This window comes from Canis lupus, chromosome 29 (assembly GCF_011100685.1).
Source record: "Canis lupus familiaris isolate Mischka breed German Shepherd chromosome 29, alternate assembly UU_Cfam_GSD_1.0, whole genome shotgun sequence".
NCBI lineage: Eukaryota > Metazoa > Chordata > Mammalia > Carnivora > Canidae > Canis > Canis lupus.
The window spans coordinates 27,397,138-27,413,980 of record NC_049250.1 but is presented as its reverse complement, the minus strand read 5'-3'; the positions used below and the strand labels follow the sequence as shown (position 1 = coordinate 27,413,980).

General features: G+C 35.3%; 1 long non-coding RNA gene across 6 annotated transcripts in view; it reads right to left on the bottom strand.

Moving 5' to 3' along the window:
- Positions 1–16,843, bottom strand: part of LOC119866718 — a 95,904-nt gene that overhangs the window by 71,316 nt on the left and 7,745 nt on the right. The window contains exon 3 of one of the 6 annotated variants that reach the window (XR_005381130.1): positions 11,503–11,573. The exons of the other annotated variants lie outside the window; for them this stretch is intronic. This is a non-coding gene — a long non-coding RNA (uncharacterized LOC119866718). The remainder of the gene's footprint in view (positions 1–11,502; positions 11,574–16,843) is intronic. 6 annotated transcript variants of the gene reach the window in all.

Here is a 16,843-nt window from a genome sequence, read left to right as displayed (position 1 = left end):
TATACAGGTTCTAGTGTCAGGAAAAGCACAAGGAGAGTTTAGGATTTGAGATGATTTAATTCTTCTGAGTAATGTTGGTAAATGCCTAAAAGAAAAGATGTGGGTGAAGGTGGTCTAACCAAATATATGTAGGAAAGAAATATGGTTTTTCAAAAAGAAGTCATTTGTGCCTTTGATTTACAATCAAGTCCACTGGTGGTTAGTACAGCCACATACTCTATCTTGGCTAAAATTAGTCTACAGAGCAACAGAGAGGCAGAAATTTAGCAGGTCACAATATTTGGGTTCCGTCAAAGTGTCTCTAATTAGTTACGCTGCCTGGAAAAAGGCCAATCCTGGGTAAAAGATCAGATTTTTCATGATGCCTCCCCACTGAGGGCAACTGTTTCACACTCCCTCAAGGCAGAGGTTGATTTGAGACCAAGAGGGAAGGGAAGGACATAGCAATCTATAGCTAGAAACCAAATAATTTTATAATCAAAGGTCGTATCTAAGTGAAGATCTTTAATTAAGGCCTGGAAGCAAAAGTATCTGAAGCTAAATAAATTGTTAGGAGAATTGCATTCTCCTTTGGGAATATCTTGTCCACAGAATTTCAGCCACTTAAAATGGTCTGCTAAAGCATCAGGATATTCTGCAAGGTCTGTTTTTATATCATTCACCCCAGGTGTGACATACAGAAAAATGTACAGGGCTATATATACACAGAACAGAACAATACTGTTAGAGTGGCTGATCAAGACAATATTCTTCTCTGAGGGCAGGGAATCTTCTCTTTTCTCTCCAACAGAATTATGTTTAATTTCTTATTCTCCCTTTAGTCACGTGGGAATTTTATTATTGTTAACTTGTCCTTTCTGCCCTTCTTGTTTTCATTATTTTAGGGTTAGATCCCTTACTTCTTAGTCTTAGATTTGGAAGAAGCCGTATCTATACCTGATGAAGAGAACTGCACACAAGCCAGGGTTTTGTATTTAGATCTGGGTACAGAACAGATTTCATACTTTCTTCAGGAAGGATATAAATATGTTTATATAGGTATTACCATTTCTAAAAATATGCTTAGATATTGGGCAGCCAGAGAGGTGAACTGCAATAGTCATCAAATTTGACTTCTCAATATCTCACTCCTAATGATTAGCACAAGATAATCATGATACACTCATTTCCTTTGCCAATCCTAGGCAATGAAACTTCAGTGGAATGTTAATATGGTGCTTCTGGAAAATGACCCCTCTGCTTCTTTAAAAGATACGCAAAAGTTATATGGTTTCATTGCTGACTCTGGAAGTAGTAGCTCTGGTTGTATGTAACACAGGAGATTTCTGCAGCTATCTTGCAACATTTTGAGGATTGATCCAGCACAAAGAGGAGGGAGATCAACAGGAATAAAAGAAATGTAAATTTGGAGTCTCTGTGTACTCCATGTTGTAAAATAATACATTTCATTATTATTTAATCCAACTGGAATTTGGTCTTTTCTTATTTGAAGTAAAAAAACACTAGCTCATGAATAGGCTATCCATGGGCTATTTTGGTTCCCTTAATACAATGGGACCTTGTTTTATGTGATCTGCATATGTCCACTGGGTATACATGAGAAATAGACTTGCCAAGCTTAACAAATAAAAATACAGGATACTCAGTTAAATTTGAATTTCAGATGGACAAATATTTCCTGGGACATATACTGAAATTTAAATTTAACTGGACGTCCCTATTTTATCTGACAACCCTAACAAGGATACCTTGGTGATAAGGTATAAATAGATGTTTTTGATGCCCCAGGCTATTCTTGCTGCTTACTGGAAAAGAAGACCATATTACTTATGGATGACAGTGCAGATGAATAGGGAGTCAGATTCCTTAGCACTCTTATTTATACCGGGGGTAGGGAATTTAGAGCTTGTGCTGGCAAATTTTTTTCTGTAAGGAGCCAAATAGTAAATAAGTTTAGGATCTGTGGGCCTTTCTGTGTCTGTTACAACCATTCTTCTCTGTTATTGCTTGAAAGCTGCCATAGGCAATATATTAATGAGAAAGTATGGCTAGGTTTCAGTAGAATTTTATTTAAAAAACAGATGAGGTAAAAAAAACAAAAACAAAACAGATGAGGTATATTTGGCTTGTAGGCTGTAGTTTGGTGACCCTTTTTCTAGATCATCCAATGCAAATTGGTGATGAAACATGACTTGCATATCCAATCCCAGAACTGTCTTAATATTTCATTTCTAATCCTATAATGTGCTAGATTGAGTTGCTGAGTTAGAGAATTTGTATAAAGACTCATTTAAAACTCCTGTAGAGTCCAGGGCAATTTTTACAGCCTCTAATGTTGCCCATATGCCAAAACATTTATTAAATAGAACCTTCCTTTTCAATACAGAAATAAAGTGTGGAATTAGATAGAGGGGAATGGTAAACAGCAAATGAAATTATAGGGATTGCAATGGAAGAGGCAAGATCCATTGTCCTAGTGTTAATCATCTTTCACTGAAATAAATTTACTGCAAGCAAAATAAGAACATCTTACATTCAGAATGACACAATATAAATAAATACCAACTCTATGAATAGTAGTAGATCATCAGAACAGAGTACTAGGAACAAAGTTTACTTGTGAATGAAAAGCATATCCATGTTCAGTAAATCAGAAGCATTAAATTCCAATTTATGATGTAATAGACTAACTGGAGATACCTTTCTGGATCACAGACAAGAAGCTTAAACAGATAAAGGTGATGATAATAAATAGGGAGAAAGTGAGGCAAAGGTAATATGTTTCTTTTAAGAAGATAAAACATTAAAGAGAGCATGTGGGTATTGTATAAGCACTGGGTATTATAGAAGACTGAGGGATCAATGAACTCTACCTTTGAAACTTATAATACACTATATGTTAATTAACTGAATTTAAATTAAAATATTTTTTAAAAATTTAGAAAAGAAGATAACAGAGCTCATGAACAGAATCTATAACAGAAAATAATAGCAGAAATTGTTCCTGGCATGAAAATAACATGGTTCAGGAAATTTGTGAAAAGGTTGATTATCTAGCTATAGTCAGAATATATTTAAAAATACCACATGAGCATCCGAGTAAACTAAAAAATGAGTAGAAATTATATTGACATTAGACTTCGTTCCACAAGGTTAGCTTCTAGAAAACAATAAAATAAAAATTTCTACCTGCAATATCTTTGGGTAGCTGAGTTAATTTTCATGGGTGAAATGTACAGCAAGATGTTTTAGATGTTTACAGAAATAAAAGAAGAATTTCTATCAAATTATCCTTCTTACATAGATGCCTTTCAATTATTGAAGCAAAATTTAGAATCTAAGAATGGGGGGTTGTAGATAAAAGAGACTAATGATAAATATTTAAGCCAAAAAAGCCAATAGAATTACTTAAATATTTATAGAACTTAGTTTCAAATTAAGTACATAAAAATTATGTGGAGAAAAAACACCCTGTGTTTGGAAAGAGTTTTTAAAAAATAAATTACCCTAAATTACATTACAGAAAACAAGGAAAATTGCAGGGGAGTGAGAAATGATGACCAGATGGATACAGAAAGAAAATAGAAGCCCGAGATTCTCCTTAAATAATTATAAACTTTAAAATTCTGCTTATTGTTTTATTTCAAAGTTAGATAAATATAATTCTGAGCACTTAAAAACACAAGAGATCCACTAATAAAATTAAAAGTTGAATACATGCCATCTAAATTATTGCGAAAATTTTAGACAAAATAGATCTAGTTTGTATCGTCCCCCACCACTAAATAGACTGGGGAAAAAGAGTGGTCTTTAAGAAATAGATCACATGAAGATAATAGTGTCCAAATAAAAACAAGCCCTTTACACATTACTGCTCTCCAAATTATATATGAGGAACAGCATAAAACAGGAATCCTGTTTATTACATATTTTCAGACTTAGTCCAAAATAGAATGGAAGCTTTCCTTTCCTCACACATTCTTTAGAGCTGCTCTTTATTTTTACCATCCATTTTTACGTCTCATGTCATGTATCCTTCATAGTGTTACCTTTTTTGCACCGGTCTCCCCTGCTGGAGACATCAACCATGGTAACAGCAATGGTGTCTCAGCAATGCGTGGCCAACTCCTAGAGCCCATAACTGTTTTCCTACCTACCCTGCAGTGGTCAAAATATTATAAAAGGTTGTTAAAGTAAATGTAGAATGAAACTCACTAAAAGTTAAGAACACTCACATGAATTAACAAACAAAACTTAGCCATACACTGTGGAATAACTAGGCATGTGGTACAATATGGTTGCAAATGAAGAGATAGGTAAAGATATATTTGGTAAATACTGATAGACATGTACCAGGTACATATCTAAGTCCAAAACATTAAATAGAATATTCACTGTAAATTGAGAATCCATTTTGAAGTCTTAACAAAAATTAACTCCAATATGTCAAACATCATGTTAAAGTATGATATTAACTATCTTTAAAGATATAAAATAACAACAGGTAGAAAATCAAGGAGAAATCATCATTGCAGATCAAAGGGTTCCAAGGACATAGCAGATAGCCTTAAAACTGGTAAATCCTTAAAAATATCTTTCAGTGATGCTGACTCTATGGAATCTATCCTACATCTATATGACCCTGAAGATGCTAATAGCAATAAATAAAATAATTCAACCGCAGTAATAAATATTAGGAATTTCTCAAGATATTCTAAAAATTTTACCTTAGTTAACTATCGCTATAGCCTAAGTAGACATAACATCCATTTGAAAGTGTGAGCTATCTGAGATTATGGAAGGTTAAACTAACTTATCCTAGATCATGTAGTCTTTCAAAGAAGTGGACAAAATTTGAAATTGTATTTGTCTAATTCCAGGGCTCATGCTTTTTCTATCATGCTATGATGCATCTTATGCTCAAAGACTTTTTCATCACCATAGTAGGAATGGAATGAACATAAATCATGGCTCCTCATTGAAATAGTACACAATAAAAATGTTTATTAATTCTTTATAATAATATTTTGATTATTTTAATAAACATTGAATAGGAAATTGAATACAACTTAGTCCTAACTATGCAAACAAAATAGAAACATTGTGTTCTTTAATTTTTTTTTTTTTTTTGTATTTTCTGTAGAATGAGCAGCTTTTACCTTTAAAAGTTAGCTCCCAAATCCACCCCACCTGAGGTTTGGTAGCATTTTGGTAGGTCTCAGGTAACTGAAAATAGGAAGATTTTTGGCACACAGGATCTAGTATTGCAGGAGAGTTGAGTAAGGCACCAACTCATAGAGAAAAACTATCAAAAGGATTTTTTTTAATGGAAGATACTCTGTCTCCAATTTTTCTGGCCTCTGATTATTAATGTCATCCTTCAAAAATATTATTTTAGAAAAAACTAATCTTATTTGCAAGTAACTTTATAAAAAATTTTGTTTAAAAAAGAAATATTGCTTTTTATGTTTAGATGTCTGAGAAATAAAATGTCTTCAAGGCAAGCCATTATTCATTCTATTTTTGTGAAGACAATTTAGTGGAAATATAAAACAAGCTATCCCTGTTAGAAACTAGCTGGCAGATTATCGTCATTCTGAACAGACTTTCAACATTTTAGTATAGTTTTTTTCCCAGGATTTGGTCCTATTCAGCCCTTGTGGAGGGAGGTAATGTGTAAGTATTGGATCTTATTGAACATATTCCATTTAGCACAGAGAGGGGGTTATAGTTCTGGAGATGTCACTGAAGTTCTTGAATACTCAGATTTAAGTAAATTGACCTACTTGCAAGGAAAAAGACAGGCCAATATAAGCTTTTTTTCTTCTTCCAGTAAAGGATTGTATTCTTTTCCCACCTAATTAGATGAATAACTGATTTTATGATCAGTTTGCAGGCTTCCTCCTACAGAGAGTAGAGCCTGAAGCATACCAATACTCTCATCAGCAATTTTTTATTTCAAGCCTGCAGTTTTAATTTGATGAAAGATGTGCCAAGATGAGGAATCCTGAATCAAGTTTTATATGCAGAGAGAGCCTTTTTAAAAAAAAAAAAAACTAGAACACTCATGTACTGTGTGGATGTACATCAGAGTGTGCGGAGCTAGCCATCTAAAGCTAAGCAAATCCCTCTACCATATAGGAAGCCTGCCTTTCGTGTTGACTCTGATATAGTGCAGTTTGTGCTCACAGCTCCTACATGAATGGTTTGCAAAATCAATGAAAGCATGTCAGTGCCAGAGTTAGCATGCACTTTTCCTGATGTCTCTGGAAGTCTATTACCTTCTGAATAAAGTCACCTTCCTGGAAGACATAACCCCATCATTTGCTCCAGACATCCAGAGGCCAATGATCCTGACCATCTGGTGAATGCACAAAAAAATTGTATAACCCCATTTATGAAAGCCACCAACCTGTGTAGCCTTTAAAAAAAGAAAAGATTCATTTATTTATTTAAAAAAGAGAGAAAGAGCATGAGAGATGGGGGAGGGGAGAGAAAGAGGGAGAGAGTATCCTCAAGCAGACTCCCCACTGAGCATGGAGCCTGACTCCAGGTTCCATCCCTGGACCTGAGATCATGACCTGAGCCAAAATCAAGAGTCCAATGCTCAACTGAGTGAGCCACCCAGGTGCCCCCAACCCATGTAGCCTTTAGTTAGTATTTCTAATAGTTAATTAACAGGTATTGCGGTTCTGCTCAGCAAGTACCAAATGTTTAACATTTAATAATGAAAGATTGATTCAGGATATATTTTCAGTTTTGAAAAATATTCAAGTAAGAGATTCCCTAAGAAGAAGTGGGGAGACAAAATGACTAAGAGGCCACCAAACCACAGTAAGTTTATGAAGTTAATTGTGGGGTAAATCTGGATAATGGAGTTTCTATGAATATACTAATCACAAGACAGAAACTTCTTCTTTTCTTTTAGTTTTTTCATAGCTTCCAGAGTTTTGGGTCAATACCACTGAAGACACAGTGAGACTGTACATTGTATTAATGTAACCTAAACCATGACCAACCAGTTTCACTTCAGTCAGAGGGAGAGATCATGGTTTGACTAGCCAGCCAGTAGAAGGACAAAGCCTGTCACAGCAAGGAAAGGATAAAGATAAGCTCTTCCAAGACTTCTGAACTGAAAAATAATAGATGCTTAATCTTTCTCTGAATCTGCTATGACAAAGTTCATCTCTAACCAGTCCGTGATTGTTTTATGTAGAAATGGTTGAGAAACACAATAAAAGAGGTCCCCCAAAAGGCAGAGTTTGACACTCACATCATTCTCATATATGTTATTTCAGTTGTATGTTTGGTCTTCTGTAGTTTTCAGAACTGATTCTAGAGCACTACTGGCAAGCGACTATGTTGCAAAGATAGAGAGTTCTAGAAACATCCTTAGCAGAAGCAAACTAGAAAGCCATGATATACTGAGAGTGTTGTTGGTCACATTAGATATGCATCAGATGTGTGTGAGGCAGGAGGCTTGCTGGCAGGTGATATCTTAGTTTACTGGCTGGTCTGAGTATTTTGGTTAAACTTGGAAATGTAATACAGAATCTGTTGTGTACGGATGGATGCAACAAATGCAATGAGTGAGAAACAAAGAGAGTACTATCACAAAATTGTTGCACACAGTCAGAAAGACAAACACACACACAAACACATTCACAAGAAGTGTTTGCATAGCTTCTGAATCCATTTCCCTCCTAAGAATTTCAGAGACGCTGATCTCATTACTTTTCACCTGAACTTTGGCAATGACTTTTAAATTATTTCCCCAGTCCCTAGTCCACCTTCCACAATGTGCCAAAATTACTATCACTAGGCATAGATTTAATCATGTCATTTAAAACTTTCAAAACAAAATGTACATTCATAACTATCATATATTTAACCTAGAGTAGGACATTTTGCTGCCTCCAGTAAGTTAATAATTTATAAATCCTTCAAACCAATAGTCTTAATATTTGTTTATGGGTTATTTATGTATGAGGCTGAGCATCTGTGTGAAAAGGGGAAGAAGAAAGCACTCAGCCTCTTTCTGATTATCACACTTAATTCAGCTCTGGTCCCAAACTTGCATACCTTGTTCTGTGAAATGAAAGTCTTATTACTAACCAGACTGAACTTTCTTAAGAGGGTAATAGTAGGGGATCCCTGGGTGGCTCAGCGGTTTAGCGCCTGACTTCTGCCCAGGGTCTGATCCTGGAGACCTGGGATTGAGTCCCACGTCAGGTTCCCTGCATGGAGCCTGCTCGTGTGTTTACCTCTCTCTCTCTCATAAATAAAATCCTTAAAAAAAGAGAGGGTAATAGTATACTCCTACTTTATGATGTAACAATTTCACTCCTATGCATTTGCCCAAGAAAATGAAAACAAATGTTCACACAAAAAAAGAATTGTACAAAAATATTTGTAACCATCTTACTTATAGTTGCCCCGAACTGGAATATAAAGTCCTAATATATCTCAGCAGAAAAATGAACAAATTGCCATACATTCATACAATGGAATACTACTCAGTAATAAAAAGAACAAAGCAACATGGATGAATCTCAGAAAAGGTACATTAAATGAAAGGAACTAGCATGAAAAATGTATACATATTGTATACATTCCTTTATATCAAACTCAAATATAGGCAGAACTAGTCCAAAGTGAAAGGACAGATTGTGTGTGTGAGACAGAACTAACTAGAAGAGGCATATGGAACTCTCTTGAAGATGGAGATATTCTTTATCTTGTGGGAGATGATTTCACAGGCTTATACCGTTGTCAAAATCTATCCAACTAAACATATAAGATGCATGCGCTTCCTTTTATGTTAATTTTATCTCAGTAAAAAAAGCAGTTATGAGCCACTTATTGTTGCTTGAAGGTATCCCTCTGGGATATCATCTCTCATCTCAAATAGCTCAAATAGAGTTTTCTCTGCTAACACATTCAGATTTTTTTTTCTTAGAGGAATCCCAGTAAATATGCTTTTCTGTGTTTACTCTCTAATAAGTTACTAGCACCCAATGATCTTTCACAGCCCTATATAAATAAAGCATTGAGCAACTACCCAGCTGGATCAGTCCTAGTGTCTCCATAGCTGAGGATCCCGACAAACTTATCCCAGCCTGCCATCCTAGCTTCAGCACTGACAGTGCTTACCATAAAGCCTGTGTTCATTTCAGCCACAAAGAATAGCTGATACTACCTGAAAATATCTTTGCAATTTATCCAGTGTTGCATACAGAGCGTGGCTGCCTGGGTGTGAATCTCTCCTTTCACGTTCACTACCTGTGTGAATGTTGCGAGATTATCTCCAGCTCTACCCTCATCTTAACTCATGTGCATTGGGAATATAGAACCTAACTCATAGGATTTTAGTATTAAATGAATGTGTGTGTGTGTGTGGGTGTGTGTGTGGTTTAGAACAGAGTCTGACATATAGTTCCTTGTAAGCGTTAGTTATTAACATTGAAATGTTATTAGTTGTGATTTTATATGTTTGCTCTTATTTTTAAAATTTGTTATTTATTATTTTCCATCTCATTTATTTGCTTGTAAAGGATTATTTTCTTAGCTTGGACTTTCCTAAAGAAGGGAATATACACTTTTTTTTTTTTTTTTTTTACAAAGGTTAAGTTTGCATGAAACATGGAACCATATAAATGGAATTACTCATATTCATGGAGAGTGTTTTGAGATATTCATAATTATTTTTTTCATTCACAGGACAATGTTAAGATTATTATGATACTGATGTTCTGTTTCTTAGAATTTTGTTCATAGTACATCTTCATGCTAAGATTGCCCATTTATTTCTTGTATTTTATTTTAGTATTACTGTTCTGGCACAGGTGAGTGAACGAAATATTGGATGAATATCTGCTTTGTCATTCTGGCAGCTGTCTCCACATTCTGTCTGCTGACAACTTTCAAAGATCTCAGACTACAGATTTTCTCCTCTGTCTTCTTTCTCCTCTCCCTTTCTCATGTAGAACTTTCTTAGTTCATTGATTTTAAGAATATTTATTTTGCAATATAATGACTAACCATCTTAGTGGTAACAATTTCATATGGAAACTTAAATGTTTGGGCTGCTTGTTGCTTTTTGTTCCTTTTTTTGTGCAACAGTTTTATTGTGTTATAATTTATTTATCATCCATTTGAAATACACAATTGAATGGTTTTTAGTATATTTACAGAACTGTGCATCCATCTCCACGATTGATTTTAGAAAATTCTCATCACAACCTAAAGAAACCCTGTTCCCATTAAAAATCACTCTTCAAGGGGATCCCTGGGTGGTGCAGAGGTTTGGAGCCTGCCTTTGGCCCAGGGCGTGATCCTGGAGACCCGGGATTGAGTCCCACGTCGGGCTCCCTGCATGGAGCCTACTTCTCCCTCTGCCTGTGTCTCTGCCTCTCTCTCTCTCTCTGTGTGTGTGACTATCATAAATAAATAAAAATTTATTAAAAAAAATCACTCTTCAAGAAAAAAAAATCACTCTTCATTTCTCACCAATAACCCATCCTCAGCCCTAGGCAACCACTAAGCTACTTTCAGTTTCTATAGCTTTCCCTACTTTGGACATTTCATATAAATGTCATCATGTTATAGCCATCTTCTTTAATTAATTTGAATATGGTTTCTTGCACTTAGCATAATGTTTTCAAAGTTCTTTCATATTGTGGCACATTTCAGTACTTTTTAGGGCTGAATATCCCGTCATATTTATATGCCACATTTTATTTATCCATTCATCAGTTTATCGGCATTTGAGTTGTTTCCATTTTGTGGCTATTATAACTAATGCTGTTGTGACCTTCGTGTACATAAATTTTGGTGTGGACATATGTTTTCATTTCCTTTGGATATATAAGTGGAGTGGAATTGCTGAGTCATATGGTTAATTCCCTCCGCTCAAATTCTCTGCCTCTTGAATACATAGTCATTCTTCAAAATCCAACTGCATTTTCACTTCTCCACTCTCCCAAGAGCAGCTAATAAATCATTGCATCTTATCTGCTTTCATAACATTTTATATATAAGTGAATTGAGTGTTTTCTTATTGTTGTTATAATTACTAGTTAATAAATCTGTCTCCCCACTCATCGTGAGTCTCCGTGTAAGGAAATAAACTTTACTCATCTTTTTTCCCCCAGTAACTAGCTCATAGTTTTCAATAAATGGTCAAATAATAAGATGAGCATAAGTGAGTAATTTGTGACTTAGTCCAGTTTGAAAATTAAATCCATCAGCATTACACACTGTGGGTCAGGCACCATACTGTGCCCTGAAGGTATACAGATGGGTAAAAAGTGGCTTCTGTCCATGAGGGTAAAAATAGAGAAAAATGTCCAGGAAGGTTCTGTGCAGACACCCTGCCCACAATGTCTCACAAGCACATGCCCCTTGCTCCAGAGTGCCTAGCCTCTGGAGGCCTGCACTCTGCAGGAAAGGAAATGGGGAGAAACAGGAGAATGAGACAGGAATGTTGGAGCAGGAACTTACCTTCCCAATGGAAACTGGAAGGTGATGAATTGTAGGAGGCCCCAAAGTAGACAGATCAGTAGGAACCTGGGCTTTAGAATAGAAACTTTTTCAAATATGATGATTTGTACTTATTGCAAAGGCAAAAGCGAAATTATATTTAGGAGTAACCTACTCACTAAAAGCATCTTTAGCTAGACCAAAATATGGGCAAGAGGGCAGTGAAAAAAATGGAGCCCAGGCTAAATCTAGAGATGTTCACAAGTTATTTATTCATAGTGTAACACACGTTCAGTGACCAAATATTAGGGTACACACTGTGCTGGCCCTTGGGAAACAAAGGTGAATAAGGAAATTTCCTGACTAAAATATATACATACATGTATTGCAAACATGCGTGTATTATTTCCTCCTTTGTAAGGCACCATTACAAATTTAATATTAGCTTTTGGGGGAAAAAAAGCATTGTACTAAACACAAAAGTCAATTGTCAGATTCATTCCAATATTTGGGATGTAATATGAAAAAGGTGTGTCCTAAAATTGAGGAAACACGTGCAATATACTGTCTATGTTATATGCATCTGTAACATACTCATATTATATAAAATTCCTAAATAAATATATCTGAATGTCAGTAAGTGTGAATTGTTTTTTATACATGATCTCACCCATTATTTGTATTCATAACCACATTATAGTAGGTAACCGAGATTGAGCATATACAATGTGCTGATATATTTTCTAGGCTATCTTTCCAAAGACTCTATGAGGTAGGTGCTAGATTATAGATGAGAAAACAGAGGCAAACTCATTCCCCAAGGTCACTGAATTTCTAGTCCACAATCATAGAGTGAGTAGGCAAGTCAAAATTTTGACTCAGGCAGTATCTGAGTATCTCTGCTCTAACCATTAAACAATACTACTTTCTCTATACGGTGGATCTTATACTTATTTGTGCCAATGAAGAAACTGGAGGTGAGAGGGAGTGCTAGGATATTCATAAGCAGTTCAAAAGAAGTTCATAAGAAGTGAAATCTGAATTTTAACCCAAACTTGTGGATATGTACATTTTTTACTGTATTTTTGCTGCATCATAAAGCTTTTGTGAATAAGTAGTTGAGTAAATATGCTGCTATAAGAATTATTTTTGTTTTAGGGACACCTGGGTAGCTCAGTGGTTGAGCGTTTGCCTTTGGTTCAGGGCGTGATCCCAGGATCCTGGGATTGAGTCCCACATCAGGCTTTCCTTAAGGAGCCTGCTTCTCCCTCTGCCTATGTCTCTGCCTCTCTCTCTGTGTCTCTCATGAATAAATAAATAAAATCTTAATTTTTTTTTTTTAAATAGTTCTCTTGGCAATATATAGGCTCAAGTCTCTCTGGTGTGCATCTTCAGGAATGTGCAATTCTGGCCTGGGGATATATTTAGGAACACAACTTTTGTATGACTTCTTTCAAATCACACTTGAAGGAATTTGGGAACAATCTTTGTCCTGAAACACATTGTCCTTTAATGCTAAGCTACATGTCATTAATATGTACAATCACATTAAACTTCTATAAATAAACCTAATATTTTAGCCTTTAACATACAGTGAGTTTTATAATGCTTTGCATATTTATTATTATTATCACAAAGTCACATTTGATTTCTTGATTCGAGTGGGCTAGAAGAACAGTCTGTTTGAGAATATATGCTAATGATAGTTTTGCTGTGTGTAGAAATTCATGTGGAGCACCCTCACTGTTGAGCTACAAAACACTCCCAAGTTATAAACACGAAACTGGAGCAAACATTTTTTAAAAAGTGATGATGAAGTCATTATTAAGAGTATGTTCTGACCTTGGAAATTTAAACTCTGTGCTCTTTTATTGTCTTGGAATAATTTGCTTTGTCTTGAGAGTGTTACTTTCCAGCTTTCACAGAAACTTTTTCTTGAGGTTATGAAGAAAAACGTACTTTTTGCTTACAATCAATAATGTCTCAGTATCATAACAGCATATTGAGAGGGGAATAGAAATATCTCAGAATATTTTTTAAGGGCTTCATTCTTTGGTTAAGGTAAAGGATTTCATAGAGTTTACAACTTCTATCTTTCCTTTCTCAGGAAAGTATAAAAAGATGTATTAGCTCCCTATTGTTGTCATAACAAATTCCCACAAACTGAGTAGTAAGATACTTAATCGTAATAACTTTTTTTTTTAATATTTTATTTTGGTATTTGAGAGAGAGCAAACACGAGCAGAGTGAGGGGCAGAGGGAGAAGCAGGCTCCCTACTGAGCAGGATGCTCCATGTAGGGCTGATCCTGGGATTCAGATTGTGACCTGAGTGGAAGGCAGGTGCTTAGCTGACTGAGCCACATTGGTGTCCCAATCACAATAACTTTAAACATAAATTTATTATCTCGCAGTTCTGGAGGTCAGAAGTCTGAAGTGGACTTTCATGCGTTAAAATAAGGATATTGGCAGGGCTATGTTCCTTCTGGAGGTCGTAGGGGTTAATTGGTCCTTTTGCCTTTTCCAGATGCTATAGGCCAACTACATTTCTTGGCTGGTATCCCTTTCTGCCATTTTCAAAGCCTTTCACAGCACCTTCCAATCTCCTTAGGACTCTTGTGCTTCCCTCTTTTACTTCATAAAATCTCTAGTGATTAGATTGACATCATTGGTGTGCCTACCACAGTAGAAAAGGAGCAAGTATTAGCAATTTCTGTCCTTTTATGATATGAAGTTGACCATCAGATGGACAGAAGAAAGCTCATTAAATACTCTGATGATTGGATATACTGTTGCAACATGTATCAGAATATTAGCTTTTGGTGAAATTCATTTATGAGCTTATTCTTTTAGTACTGTAAACTTCAGAGTCAAATAACAAGAATCTTTTCCTCACACATGAAGCCAGAGCTATCATTTGTCAATATGCCTTATTAATCAGATGTTTTTATAGCACTTGAGTTGGTGATACTAAATAACTGGACAGCTTTCTTTATACCTTTTTATTTTTTTTAAGATTGTATTTATTTATTTGACACAGAGAGAGAGAGCACAAGCAGGGGGAGCAGCAGGCAGAGGGAGAAGGAGAAGCAAGCTCCCCACTGAGCAGGGAGCCTGATGTGGGGCTCAATACCAGGACCCTGGGATCATGACCTGAGCTGAAAGAAGATACTTAACCAACTGAGCCATCCAGGCACCTCTCCTTTTTACCTCTTGATATTAATATTTGAGGCATATTTATGAAGGTGTTCTTAAACAGCCCGTGGTATGAAACATCTCTAACTCAAATTTAAAATTTGTTTTAGTTGAGGCCTGCATATATATTTTAATATTAGAAATAGAACAAGAAGAAAGCCAGCAAGAAAGAAGAAAGTTAAGTGACATCTATAAAACACAAGAAACTTTAGGGTCTTTAGGAACCTGGGGAATTTGAAAAATATTTCAGTCCCTAGAATATCATTTAATTCAAGAAGGATTTCAAGCATGCCAAAATATTAAAGAAGTATTATAAAACATTTAAAAAAAAGGACCTTTGTAAAAAGATATTTTTACTCCATTACACATTCCAATCATGAAGAGGAGTAGAGACCTTTGCTCAGTGGAAAGGTTGGTGATGACAATGCATGATGTTTGCCTTGAGTGTGGCAATAAAGGAATAGAGTCATAGGGATCACATATTTGCTCTGCATTTAATGTTTTGTTTGGATTCTGCTGAATGAACATACCAAAAAGTATTAGGCTTTGTTGAAAACATGTAGTTCTTAATATTATTTCTATTCTCTTAGTACCACTAAAAGACAGGGTGGGTTCTTCTGTTCCAAGGAAATTGATGGGAATCTTGCCAAAAATGCATTCCATTAAATGCATTAATAAAGATCATGGGAGAGGTATATATTGCCTTTTCTTATCATCATTTCTAAAGTTATTTTATTATAGCCACAGCAAATAATAAAACCAACATTTTCCTCATACGGTTTTGTAAGGGCAAATGACAAACAAAAACCAGAAAATGAACTCAAAAGGAGGAAAAACAAGCAAAACATTCTAGAGAGGACCACCAGAATACACCCCATGATAGGGAAAAAATGTGAAAAATAGACTGTCAAGTACAGTGTGGGATCATAAATAAAATCAAGATACATTAAAGAAAAATATTTAAAAACATGAAAAATCATGAAAAGACATAGGTAATTATAGGAAATAAGTTTTAAAAAATAGTGAATGTTAATTAAGGTTCACAAATTACACAGATGTCAGGAATGATGTATTTTGAGTATTTAGCAAAACACGATGTATCTCAAAATTTCATATATCAAAATGTAAATTAGGAGGCAAGGGATGCATTTAATTGCAAAGAATAAATCAAAGATGTTTTCCTTGGATAGCATATTATCAGAATAATGCAACGGAGGCTCCATATTAATGTAAGGTAAAAGGGACAAATAGTGGTGGGCTGCTTCCAGAGAAGGCTACTGAGGGTACTATCAAGGGTAGAAGTGTAGAGAGACAAAAAGGCATAAAAATACAGGTTACATGAGTGTTTAAAGCAGAACAAATAGAGAAACTATTAAACTTTTATTTTGTTTTGTTTTTGTTTTTGTTTTTTACCAAGAATCAACTTGGGTTTATTTTCAAGAACATTTTGCAAACCTTTGCTTGGTTCTGTCTTTGTTTAACTTTTAAAAGTATATACTCTTATTCTTGGATTTCTGTTTAGGCATGTCTGAATACAAGATCTGGAAACAGTGATGGGCTGGTAAACTTGTTCTCTGAAAAAAAACAAAACAAAACAAAACAAAAAACCACCACAAAATGAAAAACCACCCCAATTTGTAGAATTTGCCAATTTATATGCTGTAAATTCTTCCGCCATGGCTGATTTCCAACTACCCACCTGATGTCACTGAATGGGAAGTTTGGAAGAGAGGCACAGAATTGGTTCTAGCCAGCTTCAGCAATGCATTATTTGAAACTAATGATTTTGCTTTCTAAAATATATCTGCATAATTGTTGAGAATCATACTGGGAACACTTTTCTTCTCACTTTATGGATTTCTCAAACTCTTAAATGAGGACAAAGCAGTACTAAGATATCATGGGCAGTCAAATAAGTATAAAAATCTATTTTATGCTTAAAGAATTAAAATGAAAAAAATCTTAGCTACCCTTCTGTATCAGTTCTGTGCCTCTAGCAAACCAACTCCAAAATGGAATTAGAGGTGCAAGAGACTTATTGGAGGGTGGAATACCTCAAACTAAAGGGGAAAGGGATAGGTATGGAGTCTTCAGACCATAATACAGGTCTGATATCTTAGAAAGGGGAGAAGTTAGGAAGAATTGGGTAGGAAAAGCCTCAGACTACAC